Here is a 20,883-nt window from a genome sequence, read left to right as displayed (position 1 = left end):
GAGGCAGATCTATGCCACCACCAGATGCCGCGTGCATTTGCCAACGATGTCAGGGACACTCAACTGCCTTTCACCGGTAGTTCTGAAAACGTCCACCACGGAAGAAGGGGCAGCCGTCCAGGGCCGGTTCAATTCGGCGAGGAACTCTCCAACTTCTGCAGGGAGCATAGGTGGCAAGCACTTTGCCATTCGACGCCCCGATGAGATTGGCTCAGAATGTCACAACTATACGAAGGTTTTCGGTCTCCGTTCCTGCTCGCAGTAGCAGATGACGACTACCGGTTCACAGTATTAGAGATCGGTGCAAAAGGCAGCTTGTCAGGTGGACCTTTCTTCGGAGAAAGCGACATTAGAAGGCGGCTTGACGGTGGAACTCTCGGTCTTCCACCAGCGTCTATACCAGGTGGCCCACTTGTTTGCTTGGGGATGCAGCGTTTCGTCCGCGTACTTAACAGTTCGGGCCATATTCTACAATATAAAACAAGAAGAGGTTTTCAACTACCGTTTTTTGCGGGCACGTAGGTGAGTTGAAATTGCTTTTGGCATATCGGTGTCAAGGTGGAGATCCTTCACCGGAGTAGCTGGTGGAATCCAAAGCCTTCTCACTGACATGGTCAAGGCGGCGGTTTGCCTTCACAATTTCTTGATGGTGGACAGTGCCTCTTGTTCTACTGATTATGGGAATATGAATTGATGTGCAGGGAGGCACTACAAGGAAGGGACCTGGAGAGAGGTATATTTGCTTGTGCTTCCCAGCCGAAGGCAACTTCTAAGCGACAGTTCTGACCCAGCTGCAACGGCATTCATGGATAACATTGCCAGTCACATACATGTTACTTGGAGGTTCTTAACCATGCCAACTCGATGTTGCTCGCAGAGGCTAAGACCATGACGCACCACGATGAGAACTAAAGCAATAGACATCGCTGCGTAATAAATGTCAGTAAAATTAGGCTATGTATAAACATCAAATACCAGTTAGTTTTGCGCAATATATTCAGTTGAAGTTTTCTTGAGGTCAGGGGCTGTGGTACTCTTTGGCCTTTTTGCCTTCTGCTCAATTGCATTTTAATTGAAACGTGTTCATTATTTGTTCACCGCTAAGTGTAGAGTTATTTTATTTTCTTGTTTACGTAAAAGAAGACATGTCAGTTTCTGGACAAAAGTTACACGACAAACATTAATTTGTAACCTTTAAGACTGTTCATTGCTTTTCGCACAAAAGAAAGGCTATCTCTTCACTTACTGTGCCTTATATATCGCTGTCATTTTTTTTAATGCGCATCAAATCCTGCAATGATTCTCATTATCTTCAGTTTGCCTAATGACGCTTACAGGACACTCTACCTATCAAGTTCCGTGCCTACAATACAAATGCTTGCCTGTTCTGTCATTTTACTGTCTAGCTTTAAAAGAAACATCTCTTCGAAGCTGTCATTGTTCTTTATTTTTCGTTTTCCTCAAACAGCATTTTGCATGTGTAATTTGTCACCCTCCATGGTTGCTTAGCGGCTATGGTGTTGGGCTGCTAAGCACGAGGTCGCGGGATCGAATCCCGGCCACGGCGGACGCATTTCGATGGGGGCGAAATTCGAAAACACCCGTGTACTTAGATTTCAGGTGCACGTTAAAGAATCCCAGGTGGTCCAGATTATTCCGGAGCCCCCCACTACAGCGTGCCTCATAATGGGATCGTGGTTTTGGCACGTAAAACCCCATAATTTAATTTATAGTGTACTTTCTCGCCATGAGCGAAAGTCCACCAGTGGATCCCAAATGCCTGGTTTTGCTCCGTGTGGATCGACGGGCGATGAATGGGGCGGCTAATCAATCATCGCGTTGAATACTTCTTTTGCAGGTGCACTGGTTAAGCGCAGCGCAGCGACGGAGGTAGAAAAAGAGAAAGAAACCTAGGAGGAAGCAGTCACGTGACAATTTTGAAGCGTAGGCATAAAACATAAATACTAAGGAAAGGCTCATCAAGAATAGTGTCCTCACTAGGTGATATCCAAGCGATAATTTTTATCCGCCAACCTTGCGGTGAGTGCGGGAGTAAGTAGAGCCAACACCACCTAGATAGCACAAAGGCCTGCTCCCTCCGATCTATGACCTCAAGCTACCTGGCCCGAAATTTCCATCGCCAAGTCTGGCGTGACGAAAGCGGTGACGTCAAAATCACCGCTGCTTACTCGGGAGCATCTCCATTAGATTCTATGGCAGTCGGGCCAGGTAGCGTGACGACATGGATCGGAGCGAACAGGCCTCGTGCTATCTAGGTGGTGCTGGTAGAGCCTACGGAGTAGGGTGACTCGATGCCAGCGCCGCCGTTCAGGGTGGTGCCAGCCTTTGACCGCCCCCGCGCCGCCGCTTTCTCGCTGCGACGCCATATTGTGTCACAGCGAGCCGTTGCGATTGCTTGGTGCCGGTGCTGAGTTCGAGGCACAGTGCGCGCGGATGCTTCGCGGACGCTTCTACTTGCTAGACAGTGTTCAGCCGCATGACTGACAAGCTATCAAGTGCATCGTGTCGACATGACGGGCTGTTGTGTTCCCAAGTGCGCCGGATCGACGCGTAAAAGACTGCGTTGTTTTCGCTTCCCCCGGGACCCAGAGCGACGGAAGAGATGGGAAGCCCAAGTAAAGCGCGATCACTGGAAGGCAACGGATAACTCCTGCATTTGCGAGGTAAGTGTCAAGAATGTTTAGACTACCGCACCGTGTCTTTAATTTAAATAAGAAAGTATTCTCTGATCCTCGCTCACGTACCTACGTTCGCTCACGAACTAAGTAAGCACTGCACCGATGCTGTCTGAGTAGCGTATGGTTTGCGAGCGCGCGTCGCATAGGCTTTTTTCGTTTTGATGGGCGCAGTCTGTACCCTTATTTTAAGGACTGACGAAGATGCTTAGCCGCGAAATAGTCTTACATTAGCTACGAATCGTCACGTAAGCCACCTATTTTCCTTTTTCACGGGAAGCACACATCGTGTGTCTCTCTTGTTTCTTTTTTTTTTTTTTTTTTTTTTTTCTTTCGGTACTGGTTATTTGGGACTAAAGAACGCAGTGCTTCGTCTGGGGAGAGCGGCTGTTTTGTACGTGGTAAGCGAAACATTGTGATTTTCTCTGATTTCTCAGGAGATATCTTGCGGACCTCAGGGTGTTACGTTACATAGCTGATTTTTTAGACTTGTACATATTTGTAGCGTGGTGATCGTAAGCCGATGGTCATTCGTGCTCATTCCTGATCGTAGTGGGTACTGTGACGGTCTTTAAATGCCTGTGCACGGTATGCCCAGGTGTAGTAGAGTTAAGGGGCATCATGGGACCAAAATGTTTCGGCGCTTTCTGGCATGGTGTCTGTTGTAGCCTGTGCATTTCTTCGAAACGTGTGAAGCGAGGTAATACAGCATTGCTTCTGCTAAAATTTATTTTTAAGCACTGTAATGGGTTCTCTGTATTTACAAGGCAAGTTTTCATATCAATAATCACTTTTGTTGTTTTACCTGTACTTAGAAACACTTTGAAGAGGACCAGTACGAGGGAAATCGACAGGATGGGCGCCGTCTGTTAAAGTCAACAGCCCTACATCATCATGGACTATATTTTCGAAGTGAAAAACATTGCTAATCTGTATTTGACTGTCTTAGTTTCATTTACGGTTTTTGTACGTGATATGTATGCAGTGTTGTTTATTTTTTCAATGTAGTTATCAGTGTTCTAATGGTTATTTATGAAATGTTCTGTACTCGCCATCGATGTGTTTGGCTGATGCGACGTATTCGATGGTAGCTGATGTATGAATTCTGGCTGGATATCTGGCTGGATATCTTGATTAATATTACCCGCGGTTGCGTTTTCTTGTTTGCATTCTTGTTTTCGATTTATATTGTGTGTAATAAGGTTGATGTACTCACTTGAACCCCCCCCCCCCCCCCCATGTAATGAATAAATAAAAAAAAAACTATCTCTATCCCGAATTGTGTGTCGAGCCTACCTTGCCAATTAATTTTTTTATCTCGTCTTTCAACATAACCTTCAGGCGCCACACAGTACATATAATTTTTCATGTACATATCTCTTTCATGATTGATTGTACTAGACATTATAAGTAAATGTATTTTGTGCATCGTTTGATTTCTTGTGTGTACTACGCAAGATTGACACAGACAAGTTACGTTACATTTTTCTCGACAGCACTAATTAAACCTTATTTTCACATCGCAGTTATATTTATACCAGCTTAATCCTGTCAGCACACAGTTTTGTGGGCAAAAAAAGCAAAAATTGCGCGTAGATATCGTCAATTAATTGCAACGAACGCGAAGAGCCCGCGCAACGCAAGGGAAACTAACCGCCGTGCGCGAGTGGCTGGCTACGGTAAAGGAGGCGTGACGTGTAAACCAAGATACAACAGCGAAAAAGAAAAACTTCCACACACAGGGGGTCGCAAACCTTATATACCAAGCATCGAAGCGCAAAAAAAAATAGTGCGTATTTTAAACATACACACGGCATATTAAATGTGATTGAATTAGGCAACTTGGGGCATGTTCCCGGCGCCATACATACATACATAACTCGTCGAAGGTCTTCGACCTTCGACGAGTTAACGGCTATTGGTTATAAAGATATGCAGATGGGACACCGATAAAAAAAATCCTCATCAAGGCAAAGCACTTGGAAGCGCGCCGCGAGTAACACTTTATGAACGCAAGCGTAGCTGAGTATCAGCTCGTGTGACACAATATGGCGGCGCCAGCGGGGTTGTCTTCACCCTGGACGGCGGCGCTGGGCATCGAGGCACCCTACTACGGAGGGTGGCGAGGATCAATCGTGGCGACCACAGAGGGCCCATTTTCCAGGAGTCAACGCGCAGACAGATCCCCTGCGAGGAGTGGCGGCGTCAGTGAAGGTTCGCTTTCCGAGGCTAGCTCTCTGACGTCACGCTCTCGCCTAAAGCACATGCAGGATACGTCCCGACTATAAACGGGCCTTAACGACTTGCTCCGGCTACGCCGTTTCACCTGAAGCCCGTTTGCGCGTGGTCACTGTCGCTTCTTTGGTCGTGCTGACATCTTCGCTGTCACTGCAACGTTTATCTTTACACTACACTCAACGACGCGTGGCGGACGGGCATTTCTTCCTTTCTTTTCTTTTTTACTAACATATGGTCTCCCTAAACGCTGGTCGTGATGGTATAGAGGGCGCTGGTGCACGACGCAAGCACTCATTGGTAACCGGTTGGCAGACACAAACCGAAGAGCACGTTGCGACAGACACGACACAGCGCTTTTCTCCACCCTCTCTCGTCCGGTCTGTTCAGTCATTCATGGCCAACCAAGGACAAGGCGTAAGATATTTTTTAGTCGGCTAAAACAAACAAACAAAAATTTGGGGGGGGGGGGGGGGGGTGACCGTATACGGCAGTTTACGTCCGTCGGCACGTTTCGTAAACAACCCAGTGTCGTTGTCCCGCTTACGTATAGTTTGCTTCTGCAATTTAAACAGGCACAGTTTACGCCCTCGATAAACGTGTTCGAAAGTGCAAACAGGCATCACGAGTTTATATCGCACTTGTTAGATTAACTGTATATCAGGCCTGCAGCAGATATGGATTTTGGTTTCGCGCGTTTCTGCGGTGTAAGGTGAATGTACAGTTGCGCTTTACAATGTCTTGCGTTTCGCAGCATCATGGGCCGAATCATCAAAGCTTTTTGTACCGAAGTGCTCTTTTCTATTGGCTGGCCGATTTATAATAGTACGTGTGGCATTCGGGATTGACTGTGATTCGCTATTCCGAACAATTCAGAGAATCTTGTGAATTACTGGGCCGCGGCTCTTTCGAGGAGTTTCAGCGCGGTTATTTGTCGCGTCCGTCCGAGGCTGTCAAGTTCGTGTGTGGATTTTGTTGCGTTGTGCGGGTGTGTGCGATTTCAAACGATTGCTCTGCGGAAGACAGAACGGTGGGTCGAGAAAAAAAAAAAGGCTTTGCAGATACCGCGCAGAAGTTGTATACACATTTCGCAAGAGTCTCGAAATGTGTTTAGCTTAATTCTAAAAGTCGAACTTATACGATGTTTGTGCAAATTGCGTACCTCTCGGCACGGCAACGCATTACCCAACGGTCGCCATAAACACACCGATAATTTCTGATAGATACATTGCACAGAGCTGCAGGGAGCCCCTGTAGAAACCAGTGGCACCTTCCAATACTGACAGCTTCAGTTAGAAGCGCCGCAGTTGAAGAATGACAACATGTACAGGGCGAGCCGCTCAGCTCGCAGTCGGTTTCTTATAGAAGTGTGCCATCGGTCTTAAAACGATTGACATAAGGGGACAAATTAGGGTATCGTCATTAAATGACCCACAAATTTAGGTGTTTTTGACGGCACGCGTGTGGTAGTTTATGCAGTTTACGCAGTTCTGCTCTACGCTGGTTCTACGCAGCTCTACGCTTTCGTATAGAGCTGGTTCAGGTGAGCGCAGGTACTCTTTGCGCAGTGACAACATCTGACGTCGCTATCTGGAATCAGGCTCATTAAGAACCAAAGAAAGCTTCGCTAGGAGCAAGTGTGGGAAGCTATAGTGCGCAATCCTGTGAGTGAAAATTGGTTTGTCTCCCGCCTGACCTCACGAGCGTCACTTAGGAAAGCGGGCCCTGCTAATCTTCGCGAGTTCGTTATGTAGCCAAGACGCGCAAAAAAAAAAAGGAGAGAAAAGAAGAGACAACAAAAAAGAAACAAACAAACAAAAGGTGAGGCCATGCAGCACCGAACACCGGAAAACCTCCCACTGCGAATACAGCTAGCTTCATGAATAGTGAGGACTCGTGAAGTGCAAGAAGAGGCAGCGAACGGAAGGAGAGAAAAAGATGCGCGGGGTGCTCCACTTTCGCGAGCAGTTCGCAACTGCTCACGCGCACAAACGCGCACGCACGCTCACACACTCAGACACGCATAGGCACTCTCACACACACACGGGCAAGCACATCCGTGGTTGTGCGCACATTTAAACAGGAGCGCAACGCAAGGCACGCCGCCGCAGAAGCTATCGGGAAACCAGAGCGCAGCCACAGCGAGTGCGACAAAAGAGGTGTCAAGAAGCGGCTCGGCCGGGTCACTTTTTTGTAAGCGCGAAACAAGAGCAGACAAAAGCGCTGTATACTCTCGTGGCCCGAGACGGCGTGCACATAATGCGCGCGGGGGACAAAAGAAAGTCTTCGCGAACCGGGGCAGTGACGAGCTACCGGCAGAAGCTCGCGAGTGCATGCGAACACTTCCAGACGAGAGAGGAATTGAGCGGATGATGTTTAGCGCTCCGGAGCTGGCCCGCTCATTGTGTAGTTCTTTGTTTTACTGCGCACAGTATAGATGTGAGCCGGCGACGATAGTGTTCGTCCAATCGCTCATTCCTTCCTTTGTGCGTGTATTTAAGCAGAGGCACGTCACGACGAAATGTTCGTGTGATATATGAACGTTTAGTCGTGACGTGCCTGAACTTATACTATAGATATTGCTAGAGGAAATTCTGGCAACGGTAATGGTTGAACCACCGTGGGATGTGAACCACGGGGCTACACTGTAATACATATACTATAATATATTTTGTTATAATATATGCGGATGTAGTGTACGTGCAAAGTCACGGAATTTTCCCCGTGATACAGTTCACGGATGTTTTCTCATTTATTATATAAATGAAAGAAAACTTGCATTCCTAACCCTACGCTTAATACAAACAGACACGTACGAACCCCGCCAAACTCCGCGTTCTCTATCCTGACGCGTACCCCAGCGACATGTGCCCCTCGTGCGGATACACGGCGACACTCGCACACATGCTCTGGGAGTGTAGAAACGCTCATCCCGACTCTACCTCGGACAAGTGGGAGAAGTCCCTCAGAAGCTCGCTTCTCGCCGACCAGCAATGGGCCGTCCAGCAGGCCCGCGAAGCGGCCGCCAGGTATTCCCTGTCGGTCCCTACGCGGGAGACGCCCGCTTACGCCCTAAGCGCGTCCTGCAGGACCCACATAAAGTTTGTCCAGTCCAGTCAAAACTTGCTTTCCTGACACGAACGTTCCCTATGTATAACATAAAACGAAATCTATGTCCGTTTACGATGACACGCATGGAATGCATGGAATGTCTGCGAATACATAGTTCGCGTATAGCAGATAACATATAATTCAAGTCCTTCAGCTGGATTGTTCAGAGATGCGGACATTACTTGCACGAGAAATCGAAACACATGTTCGACTAATTAACAAAAATTGCTAGTTAACTTCTTCATTACTTTTAAACACATATGGAAATTCACGAATTATAGCCGGTGAGTTTACAAGGCGTATCTGATTAAAAAAGCCTTCTTTCTTCTTTTTTTTTTTCTTTTTTACGATTTCGCACCAATTCAAGAAACACACCAATGCATTTCTCCGCAAAGATCGCGAATTAATATCTCGGCACTGGTATCATCCTGAGAATTCGTTCCAAGTAGATCCACCTTGCGAACTCCATGGCTAGACTTTGTGAATTGCAATATGGGCCATAAGGTAATTAGTTAAATACTTAATTAGTGAATGTTTGTGCATTAATCGATTACGCATTTCAATTCTTTGTGCAAGTAATGTCCGCCTCCTCGAGTAGACCAGTTCATGAACTAGAATTGTGCTATCTGCCAAGGGCAACCTTTGTAATCTTTTGAAAGTGTTCGCTGAAACACTCGGCATATTGGCATTGGGGGCGAGCTCCACCACTGGAAACGCTGGCGCCTCCGTTGGCGTGACGTGGTATGAGCGATCACGTGGACACAGCGGCCGCGTCGGCTGCTTCGGGAGCGCCGAAGCGAGCTGGAAACGAAAGTTTGAAGTCCCTCCGGCGCCGCGGTTCTGATTAGGTGGGGAGGTTTTAACCCTTCGGGTGTCTGCTTGACAACACTTGAAAACACTATAATAGGTATAGTGGCTGCCTTTGAAGGCGTCCAACACGGTAGGCTATACTGCTCGGCGCCGCAGCGCCAGACGTATGCAACGGTGACCTGTGTCAGCCTTCACACGTACCCACAGGCCAAGAAGCTGCATGCACTTTGGACTACGAACCTTAGAACCGGCAATCAGCCATCGGCTACAACTCGGGTGTCTCGCAAGCACTTCCGCGAGGGGGATTTCTGCTACGGCGTTAGGGCTGCGATGTTCGGTGAGTAGCAGAAAGCGCGCACTGCGAAGCTCGCCCGCGCGCGCTGCCCGGTTAATGTCATGAAGATTTGGTCTATGAACTTGTTGATGCTAGGTACTTGCAAGTTCACCAGAATGCAAAGGAAACGGTAAGAAGCACATTCAAAAAAAGGCATGGCATATGCTCGTGTTTTTGTTAGCACCAAACAATGAATGTACTGGATTAGGAAAAAGAAGCATGCAGTGGGAAATTGCTCGCAGAGAAGACCGATAAACATACAGTGCAACGCAACTTGAAAAATAACGACATTGAAACGTCCAAGAATTTAGAAAAAAAAAAAGATTGAATCGACGCGACGTCACATCGCAAGTCGCCGTAGGCGTCGAAGTCCCAGTTATAACGAAATTACTTTTGAACAGCTGTGATAGCGTTCACGCAACAATGGTTGCTTGCGTACTGTCAAATGTTCATACGCTGCTGCCCCCGCAACGGTGCGAAAACGCGCTCGCAGCGAAAGCGAAACATTGTGCGCGGACATGCATGCACACGCGCAGTTGGTCGCAGCGAACCCGTGCGATCTCTGCATAGAGGCTTTTTTTTTTTTTTTACTTTTATTGCGATGGCAATTATACGGACACTCCAGGCGCATTTCTGCCGTCGCCGTGAGGGTTCCGTATAATGTCCACGGGCGATAATATCGTCGCCGCGAGCCGTAGGCTCTGTGTCGAGTGAAAGCGTGCGAGGGTGCGCCGGCGATCGCGGCTCAATCCCGAACGCAAGGGCGGGAAGCGGGAAAGAAGCGCGCCGTCTTCCAGTCGCGCGCAACGCTCCGGAGGGGGCGGGGGGAGGAGGAGGGGGGGGGGTTTACTCCGCGCCGCCCGGGCGATCGCACACGCCCGCCGGGCCGCAAGGATCCGGGGGAGGGTAGGGAGGGCGGGGGAGGCCGCGTACTACACAGCGCGCTCCCGCCCGGGCGGCTGTATCTTGAAAGCCATCTGCGGCGGGGGCAGAGTCCTTCCTACCTGCCCTGTGTTTTCGCGGCTTAGTTCGCGTTGATGCGAGCGGCGGGACGAAGGTCAATTCGCTCGCTGCTGTTGCCGCGCTGAATCACTACGGCGTTTCGACAGCGAGTTTCCGCGGTCAACATGCGTTCATGTTTGCTTGTGCGCGCGTGACACCATGCTTGTTAATTTAGTATTGCTATGTTTACAAGTTTATACGGCCGATAAAACTGCTATCCTTACTTCGTATAGCCGTCCACTAGTTTGCTATCGCAATCGATGCTTCGCCTTTCGGGCGGAACTGCGTGTTTTTTATTGAAATGAAAATAAAAAGAAAGATGTAGTCACCCTCTAATGATGACGGCTTTTTTTTTTTGCATAGCAGAAGCAACAATGTAAAAAATATAGGTAGTGCGAAAATGAAGAGAAACAAAGTCGCAGCTAGGGCCAGAAATCCACAGCACACAGTCCCATACACCCACAAACATATAAATATAAAAGGCAAAGGCAAGTCACACCACAATAAGTTTGTAAAGAAAGTCACAAACACGCACAAGCAGCCGCGATGTAAACTGTGATGAGCATGTAAACAGATGAGACTACACAGAATACACAAAAGAGTATAACATGTGATATACAAGCGCTAATAATTACAAATGATAGAAGCAAGTTGTAGTTACACTGTGTGGCTATTCAGTGCGATATCTAGTAAAATTGTTAAGAATGCCTACGTGTCTTCGAAAAAAAATGTTCGAGTGCGTTCAATGCTTTTCGCTGAGCAATTTTCAATGGCCATGGGCCCAGCAATGTTGCGAGCGAGAACGGTCGGCGAGGAATCAGTGGAGTGCAGCTCTGGTTCTAGTTGCCGTCTTTGCGTCACATATGTGGGGCATTCGAGGCTTCATTCTGTTATGCTCCATTTGGTTATACAGACAGCCCACTATAAGAACATATTTCACATAGTTTGCTCTCAGCGACTGCCTACCTTTCACGCAATAAGCCGGTTTCGGGGGACTCCATCGCGGCGATCGCGCGCACTGGGCGTTAACTGAACGTATTCGGTAAAGAGATAGCGCCTGTAAACCATTCTGCGCTTTCTTTTTGCCCAAGATTATTATTTTGACAGCAAACGACTTCCTTCGTTTCGAGTGTACTTGCAGAAATGTCCAGGAGGGCTCCTGCGTGGTGCTTTTATTGAACGCCGATAGGCCAAACCCATGAGGAGGGCAACGCGTTATCCCTCATACTAAGCAAGTAAGTAAGTAAGTAAGTAAGTAAGTGGTCCTGATCCCTTTTGACGCAGGGCAGGCGTTTGTCAACGCCACAGGAAATGTAGAAAAACAAGAAAGGAAATAAAGTGAGACGTAAAGAGAGGAAAAACATAAACAGTTCGTCACAGTACAGTGTACTAGCAGTCACAGTCTTTGAGGCCGTCTCGTTGGCCCGGTTCACTACTGTTCACCAGTCGTCTCGGATATCACCGAAGCCAGCACAATCCGATCCACCAGCCAGGCCGGGGTCAGGTGGGCGCGTCCCATCCAAAACCGTGTTGCCGCTTCGTCGGTCGCGATCAGCTGGAGCCGGCAGAGGCTCGCGCATTTGGCGTGGCCGGCATCGGTAACCGTTACTGTGACAGGGTGGCTGTAACTGGAATGTCCAAGGACTGTTTGGTTGTTTTTTTGCCAGAATTTTCGGCGCACCTGCCCTGATGTTCCCACTGCTCTAGCCGGGTCTTCGTGACTTCGGCGCGTGCAGCTCGCTCCTCCTCGGTGTTACCGGTCAGCGCCAGGCTCTCGGCCAGGGTACACGGTTGGGGGTCTGGGGGAAGCCTCGGGCATTGCTGTAAGACGTGGATGAGGGTTTCTTCTTGTGCACCACATAAGCGACACGTCGGATCCACGTCGAATAGTTCGTGGCGGCGTTGGTTTGTCAGGAGAGCGCCGGTGCGGGCTTGAAACAGTAGGGCGCTGCCTCTGTCTCCTCGATAGTGTGGTGATGGGCTCGGTTCCGGCTTGTGTTGGTGATAGAGTGCCAAGCTTTGTTTCTTTGTTACTGTCGTGCGCCATATTGATGTTTCGGCGTCATTGATTTCTTTGATGACTGCCTTGCGCCACTCTGTCTCTGTTTTTGTTTCGTGGTGTTTGGAATTTTGGTTGTATTTTGTGTTTAGGGACGTGTATTTCCGTATCCAAGCCGTCTTGATGTTTTTGTATCTTAGGTGTAGGTATATTCTGCGACTGTAGTTTGTGTTTGCCATGAATTTTAGTCTGCCGGCGTATTGTAGTTTGGATCTCGCCTCCCTTGCCTCGTATGAGGACCAGCTCATTTCCCCGCTTACTGCTGCATTAGCTGTAGCCACGCTTCCCCCCAGCAGCCAGCGGCCCAGTTCAATTTGGTGGCGCTCCAGGCATTTTATGGTTTCGCTGGAGTAGGCCAGCGCGTCGTCTGCGTACGTTGTCGCTGGTACAGCTATTGCCTTCCACAGTGTGCGTCCAACAGTGTAAGGGTTGTACGAGTGCCTGGCCAAGTTCCAGATGTTGCCTTTGAGGCGATTTGATTTTTTGACTAAGGCGATTTGGTGCTGATCTAGATAATTTGGTTGGTCGCCGAGTGTTACACCGAGGTATTTGTATTCAGATGTTTTTTTGATGAGGTTCCCTTGGAGGGTGAATTCGTTGCCAGTGTTGTTTATGTTTATTCCCAACCACTGCGTTTTTTCAGTGTTGAACCTTAGCTGGTCGTTTCCTGCAACTCGGGAGCAAATGTCAAGCTGGTCTTGGAGGTCAGCTGCTGATTCTGCTAACAGCACAATATCATCGGCAAATGCCAGACATGAGATCTTGGTGTATTCCTCCTGCCCGTCAGTTGTTATCGTGGACAGTCGGAGGCCTGGTCCCTCGATGTCTAATGTTTGAAGGAGTTGTGTTATGTATACATTAAATAGTGTTGGGGACAAGGGACATCCTTGTTTTAGTCCTATCTTTTGCTGGACTTTCTTCGACCTAAGTTCGTTTAGCCTGTACACTGCTGTGCAACCCGTGTATAGGTCCTTGAGGAGGTCTATGCCTTTACTTTCTAATCCGATGCCCTGTAGTTTTTGCCAAAGCCTCGAGTGGGGAACACTGTCATAGGCTTTTTCCATATCTAGGAAAGCCAGATAGAGCGTAGATTTTTCCTTATTTTTCATTTCTAGAGCCTGGGTCAGCGTGAATATATGGTCACTTGTCCTGCGGTTTGGTCTGAAGCCGTTTTGAGATTCTGGGAATATGTTATTTGATTCACATAACTTTTGTAGTCTTCGGTTTAGGATTGCGCTGAATAGTTTTTGGACATTGCTTATTATAGATATTGGGCGGTAGGCATTCAGTTGTTCAAGTGGTTTTCCTTTGCCCTTGTGTATGAGGGTCACTTTTGCCTCTTTCCATGCTGGTGGGATTTGGCCCGATTCAAGGATGTTGTTGAAGTACTGTCGTAGTGTTCCTCGTGCTTTTGTCTTTAGTGCTTTTAAAAATTCGTTGGGGATATCATCGGGGCCTGTTGCTTTTTGGTTTTTAAGGTCACTGATGCGTCGTTTCAGCTCTGTTGTGGATATTGGGTTCAGTATACTATGTTCTTGCTTCCTCATGTTCATCTTATCAGTGGATGTGTTTATGTCCTGTGGTGCATGCGCTTGTGGGTTGTCTTGGAGTGTTGTGAAGTGTGATGTCAGGTATGCTTCCATCTCTTCTCGTGTTGTCAAGACTAGTCCTGAGGTTGTGTGCAAAGTAGTTGTTTTCGGTAAGGTCTCTTTTGGTTGTAGGGAGTCGATATACATCCAGAACCTTTGACTGTAATGCTTTCGTTCCTTTATTATATGGCTTTCTTGTTGCTTGAAAGTGGTGTCGACTTTTTCGGCCACCAAGTGTTTCACCTTTTGTTTCTGATTTAAGTAGGCTTGCCATGCGTTGGCTTTTGCTGTGGTGTCCTTTTCGCTTGTATGGCGGTGTAGTCTGGATAGGCTTTTGCGTTTTGATATTTCTTCTTTAACTTCCTTATCAAACCATGGTGTGGGTCGTGTTTGGGTGATCCCTTTTGTCTTGCCAAGAGTTTTGTCTGCCATTTGTAGGCATTGTTCGATGAACTCTTCATAGGTTTTCGTGTTTTCTATGTTTTCTTCTAGTTGTAATGCAAGCGCGACGCTTCCGACAGATGGCGACTCCGTAACTCCTCGCGCCCAATACCCCCCAACGCTCCTACGATGGCGGGGTGCTTGGCGGCTACCGCTCGTAAGTGGAGAAACAATGACGGCACGCCTCGTCCGGCCCCTTTAACCTCGTCCTGCGGGGAGAGTGAGCGCGCGTGTTTTTTTATACATCTTCCCTGTCGGGGGCTCAGCCGCGAGCACGCAAGCAACGCAGCGAACGAGGGTGGGCGGGCCGTTCGCCATTGTTACATACCCCCACAACGCACGCATGGCATCGCTGTCATGGCGCCGGTCACGTCTTGTCCCGTTCCTCGCGTTGAAGATCAGCGGGCAACTCGGGACGACTTATGCGGACAGAGTCTACGGCCACGCCCTTCGCCCACTGACACACTGCCGCCCTGCCTTCTGTTCTCTTGCCGTTCTTGACCCGTCTGCGTTCTTTTAGCTTCTGCAATGGAGGCCCTTCCAGCGCGCACCACCACACCACAAGGATCGGCAAGCACTTTGTGTCTGGCCTCCTGTCGTCTCGGCCGTCTCGTTTTTATGGGCTTGGAACTACCGCCATGAATCAACTCCAAATCGCTCCGCTTTCCATTATTGCGCGTGTGTGTATAAAGCACGGTGACATACAGGTAGTGGTTTTCTTAAGTGTCCCTTGTCTGTAACGTGGGCCGTAGACAGCGATGGCCTTTCTAACGATCTTTAAAAAGGAGCGGGGGGTCATTTTGTCGTTGTCTGTTCTTTTGTTTCCGAGGGTGCGCGGTTTCGTGTCCTGTCTCGAAATGGACGTTGCTTAGGTTGTAGCGTCATTTGTGCCTCATATAGTTGCGTAATCGCTTGCCTACTTTTATAGATCTTTCCGTGGTCTAACGTTCTAGCTCAGCTATTCGCGTCGTCTCCGCGGTCGTTTATGGAAACGGCTCGCGTGACCACGAACTGAGAAAGATGTATTGCCGTCACTACGCGTACACCGTAAACATGGTTACTTTTACTAAAAGCGGAAAGTTCCAGATGTTTCCCTAAAAACCGATAATATGCTATAAATAACGGCAAATTGAGCTGGATAATGCTAACATGATGTCTAATACGCAATGCTGCTCATCTTTACATAACGTCACGTTTTCCAAACCTTCTTCGACTTCAAATTCACAGCCTCTGAATATTGCGCCAATTTATGCCAGAAATGATAGATTTAGGTATAACAACCTCTTCCGTCGTACTAGTGAATGTTCAATTCCATTCATCTTTATTGATAAGTGAACTAGTACAAAGACAGTAGTATACAGGAAGGGGTCCCAAAGTAAAGATGTTAGACCTTTGTCACAAAATAAATTAGTAGCAGCTATTAACAGGCGCTGGCCTCGCCCTTGTGTAGGGTGTTTTGCTTTTAGCCTACACCTGGCCATATAACTCTTGTTAGGTACTCTGAGACTTTTCTTAGCAATGGAGCCAAAGCCACGAAACCGAAACGCATGCTCTTCATGCGCACCAGAATATAGTTCGTCATTCTGGCCGATAATCTTAATGTTTTTCTACCCGAGTATAAATATTAGTGAACTTATTATTTTACGAAGCGTATTTGTGAGCACTCGTAAATAAAATTGAAAAACTCATAGTACTCTCGCGAAATCTTTGTTTCATTTCTTCCTTCTCTCTTTTCCTTTTCTTTCTTTCGTTCTTCTCTCTTTTGCACTAAGTTTTCTGCGCGATTGCCCACCGTGTTACTACGATGTTACTAAATATGGCGTTCACCTTGTGCGCCAGCACGTCTGTTGCCAAGGTCTCAGAGTTTAGTTGGCCGATGAGGATTTACGCAAACTTCGGCGAGCAATGGTTGTCTAAGAAAATGAAGCAGCTTTTGGGCAATGTGTACATGCCGGTGCACGGCGCAGCCAGCCCCGCTTATCCACAGTTGCTGCGTACCGCGCAGCCAGCGAGCTCACCGGTGTGAGTGAACGGACTGTCGCCTGGACAAAGGCAACTTCTCTCTTCCTTCTCCTCTTTCAATTCACTTTCCCCCTTCCCCAGTGCAGGGTAGCCTACCGACCTCAGCCTGGTTAACCTCTCTGCCTTTCCCTTATGACTTCTCTCTCTCTGTCTCTGCGCGGACCTCTAGAATCCCGGAATCGCCGAAAAAAAACTGAACTTCTCGGATGAAAATGGCCGCCAAAAGACTAGAAGGAAGAGGTTGCAGCGCCATCACAAGTTCACGACAAGTTCACGACAGGTTCTGTGCGGTGTAAGCGGCATGGCTACGTATCGGCTCTGTTCTTACCGTGACTCCCCCGTAAATGCAGTGGTTCCATGTTCGAATCCGGTATGCTAGGGCGAATATTTTTGATTAGCTAAGCTTCCTTTCCCACGAGGCCGCATGGGTTTCCCTTGTAGCTTTGTTTTACTAACAGATCGATGCCAACTTTCTCTTTAATAACACTGGCTTCAGCCTTCTTCCATCCTCTTCAGCCTAACCCTTTTTACCACGTGATTATACCTTAAAACTAAGGGTCATTAAGATGTTAAGACATCCTCTTCACGAGCCATTTCCCTTGCAGTAGCTTTCGCGACAAAATCGCGATAGTAGCTTTCACGAGCCCTTTGGCGCCGATACACATGTCCCGAGTGCCGGTAAATTGCTCAGAGGGCGCGGCCAGTTGAAGACCAGCAAACGACGTGGCGAAAAGAAAAAGAAAAAGAGATATCGCCTGAATCCTTTGTCTCTCGAATGGTCCATTGCCTGTCCCCACCTCCAAACCCCCACTTCCTCCTTATGACGCAAGATGCCAAATGCAGTTTGACTGTTGCACTTGGCTATCTCTCTCTCTCTCTCTCTCTCTCTCTCTCTCTCTCTCTTTATCTTGCTTTACTGGAACGATCTCGGAGATTGCGGTTCGTACACACACGGCCTTGTCGCTCCCCGTATACTGCACCTATAACATGCTCAGCGCGGATCCAACGTGTTTGGGCGTGTCGCGGCTTTTTTTGCCGGGCGAGCGGGACCGGAGGAAGGCAGAGCGGGTAGCGGGCGCCATTGTTCCCCCAGCGTAATCATTCAGCGCTCAGTGGTCGCCGTAGTGGCGCGCGCTTCGCATCAACGCCGCGCGCCTTCGACGCCCTCCAGCGCGAAGGTAACAAAGGGTTACGCGCGCTCGTTGTGTATTAGTAGCGGCTTTCGGCGGCAAGTTGTATGCGTCGCGGAAGCGTCGGGCTCTCGCCGGGACAATGGCGGTGGCGAGCTGTTTTCTTTACGAGATTACGAGGGAACCCTATTGTTCCGAACAAATAGGGGGGGGTAGCCGCCGATTTGTCTTCCCGTTTGTTCTGAGCTTCCTCATGGCGAACCGGCGCGGAATAATTAATTATTCGTGGCGTTTATTTCCGCGAGAACATTGAATGTTGTGCAGGAACGCGTGAGGTGTGAGAGGAAATGAGAGAGCGGTGTAGATTTTAAGTGAGAGCTTGGAAGATGTTAGCCTTGCCAGATGTTTGGCACGCTAATAAATGGTTAGCGTGGAAAATGCAATGATTAGTAAAAAAAATAATAAGCTGTAGATTTTTTAACGTGCGAAGATAGCCGTTCATGAAAGAAATAAAGAAAGCACTCTCTACTCACTAATAAAAAAAATTGACACGCGAATGGAATAAAGTCGGCAGAACTTGATAAAGTTTGTGTCACGTAAGAAAAAACGATGAAAAGTCCTTCGTGGTGAAAATGGAAAGCAGCGTTCACCCAAGGTCTGAGAACATCTCGCATGTCTCAATGCGTGCACCGTGACGGAGGTTCGACGAACTCCGTAACGGCTTTTCTCAAAATTAACGAAACGCTCACGGGTGCAATTAAATTACGTGCGGCATGACGTCGCGAGAACTGCCACGGGTGTCACGTTGGAGACCTGCGCCAATGTGATACCACCAATACATCCGTGATTCCACGCATGTATTTTCTTTTTTTTTTTTTTTCATGCCTCTGCCAATGTTTCGTCTTTTTACACCCACCGACTTCACTGTGAGAATTTAACGAGATATCTCACGACACCCGTTGCTACATATCGTATACACATAGTTCTTCTGGTTTCCAGCTATTTTTGCGCGTGTGTTTTTCGCAAACTGATAGCAGTTTACTGACAGGTCTAAATACTATCTTCTCTGCAAACGCCATGCCCTTCATGACTTGTTTTATTGCTCAGTTAAAGTTCTTGTCGAACATCGCGCTTTGTATTCGATGCATTGCTATATTATTTTCTGTGCGTGTCTTGTGACCGCTCCTGACCAAGGCCTCTTACCAGAGGCTGGTAGTACGCTTGAAATAAATAGATATATAGATAGAGAAATAAATTATTAATAGGAGATGATTAGTGAAAGCTACATTGAGCCCAATGCAATGCAAGCACACACGATCCCGCCCGTTGTGAGTACAGAGTATGCGAAAGTCACAATACGTGTCAACTTTGCCAGGCATTGTACGTGGCCGCATCCGTTACAGCCTGTCATGTAACGGGCCTTCAGAGTGGGCTTCACTTGCTGTCGTGATCGCTTTTTTTTTCTTCTTCTTTTTCTTTTTTTTTTTCCCTTTCCTAAGCCTCAGTTTCTTGGACAGTGAGCGGGCTGACACCCACGATCAAGGTAAAGCTCTACTTGCCTCTAAACTTTGTTTTTTTAGCAACAAAAATTTGAAACCATTCTAAGGATGCCATTGCTTACGAACAGCGCGTATGCGAACTATGATTTCCACTATTCAGACCGACCTACAGACTAAATACGAGTAGTTAAATATGCGCGATAAGTCACCCATGTACACTATCCCATACGATGTGCAGGAATGTCCAGACGCCATACCGTTACCACCCCCACCCAACTCTCAACCCTTCATCGAGCAGTGCGAGCACCAGCTGACCAGCACTCACCCGAATGACCAGTTCAAGCTGATGGACCGGGCGAAGAGGGACGGATGGGCGCCAGGGCTTCCTGGACAAAGGAGGCCTCCCACCATAGTACACCAACTGTTCAATAAAAGATTATTCATCATGATCCACAGGCCACTTATGCAGCTTCTTCTCAAATAAGGACTGCACGCACTTATTTAACCGGAATAGGTGCCCTATAGGCCAACCGTGCGGTAAAAGCAAAGAAAACAGAAACAGAAGCACAAATTTTACAAATTCATTGTTCTGCGCCAAAAACAGATATCGAAGTTCTGTGTTAGAGCATGTTAACTGTAGTACGGTAGCTAGCTGGTTGTTCGCGCTGTAAGTAATAATGCAGAGCATATGACGCTGAAAAAAAAAGAATGGTTTAAGAGTTTTCAGCTTAGGGGAAATTGTTACAGCGTTTACGATTGGCTTTGCGGAAGTCCCATACTCACAAATTAGTGGCACGATATTAGAGCGGTGGCGTGCCTATTAGAGACATCGATTTTACCAGGCTTCTGATGTCTGAACAGCTGCAGTTCACAGAATTTAGGTGCCACTTTCTATTTCGGGGTTACCGAGCTGTCAGCTGTCCAGCTCAAGTTTCCCTAAATTTCGCGATCCTGACAATCTTTTGTAGTAAAATTGATTGTCTAAATCAAAAATCTATTACAGTCAGTCAGTCTTATTGTTTCAATTTTTGTTTTTAATGCAACATACCTCATGAATTTCGGCGTAGCTGATGCCGGGCAAAGCAAGTTGTTTGCTCTCATGCATTTAATTGGAGCACTTGAGGTGAAGCTTACTTTTAAAGGTAACGCGAAAATTAAAAATAGGTTGTGCTGCAGTATCAGTACATTACTGTTCTACAATAAAAACAAAATCTACACTTATCGTGAGAGCAGGTTTGATAAGCCAGACAAGATGCTATGATAAAGAAAGACGGGGGGGGGGGGGGGGGGGGGGGGGGGGCGTGAAGTCCCCGACCAGCCCGAAACGTGTCATCATGTCATCATGGATTTCCGTGATGTCTGCTCGGGCCTACTTTCTTTCTTTTTTTTCTCTATCTCTCTCTCTCTCTTGTTTTTCTTTCTTCTTTTTTTATAATTCAGTGAACATGAACTTTACTGCTTTCCAAAGGAGCCAAGAACATTATCTGCACCACAACGGCTGAATTACGGGAATTCACTTTGAGAACCGTGACATAACACTGGAATACATACCGCCGCGAAGTTGGAAAAAAAAAATCAACCGCTCATTTATTCTTTTTCTTTTTTTGAAGAATCTCTTGTTTTTCTTTCTCTTTTTTTTTTCTCTTCTTTTCGTATTAGCCGTCAAGATGGACTAGAATACCTGCCTTCATCGCCTAGGACATTTACTCTGCTGCTGCCGATATAATCACAAAGACATGCAATTCGCTGCAGAATAGCATGTGATACGTCGGCTAAACATTTTGCTTTTCAATAAAAAAGTATTCTCACCTTTATAGTCTCCCTTTAAGTATATCCAGTGGGCTTCACTAAATGGCACGCCTAGAGAAATAATTTTGTACTGGAGTACATATTTTAGCATAGCATGCCGTTAGCACAGCTGTACCGCTACAGCCTGCCGCCGCCTGCGCTTGCGC

The 20,883-nt window shown here is 47.6% G+C and overlaps 1 protein-coding gene across 1 annotated transcript in view; it reads right to left on the bottom strand.

The window, feature by feature from the left end:
• The window catches only part of LOC119433378 (transcription elongation factor SPT5-like), a 164,698-nt gene extending 145,349 nt beyond the window's left edge, over positions 1-19,349 (bottom strand). The window contains 1 exon segment of the mRNA XM_049659186.1: positions 19,254-19,349. The gene's annotated coding sequence lies outside the window, so the exon portion shown is untranslated.
• Between the last annotated feature and the right edge of the window lie 1,534 nt (positions 19,350-20,883).

The sequence above is a fragment of the Dermacentor silvarum genome, chromosome 11 (assembly GCF_013339745.2).
Source record: "Dermacentor silvarum isolate Dsil-2018 chromosome 11, BIME_Dsil_1.4, whole genome shotgun sequence".
In the NCBI taxonomy this organism is placed as follows: Eukaryota; Metazoa; Arthropoda; class Arachnida; order Ixodida; family Ixodidae; genus Dermacentor; species Dermacentor silvarum.
This window is presented reverse-complemented; position numbering and strand designations above follow the sequence as displayed.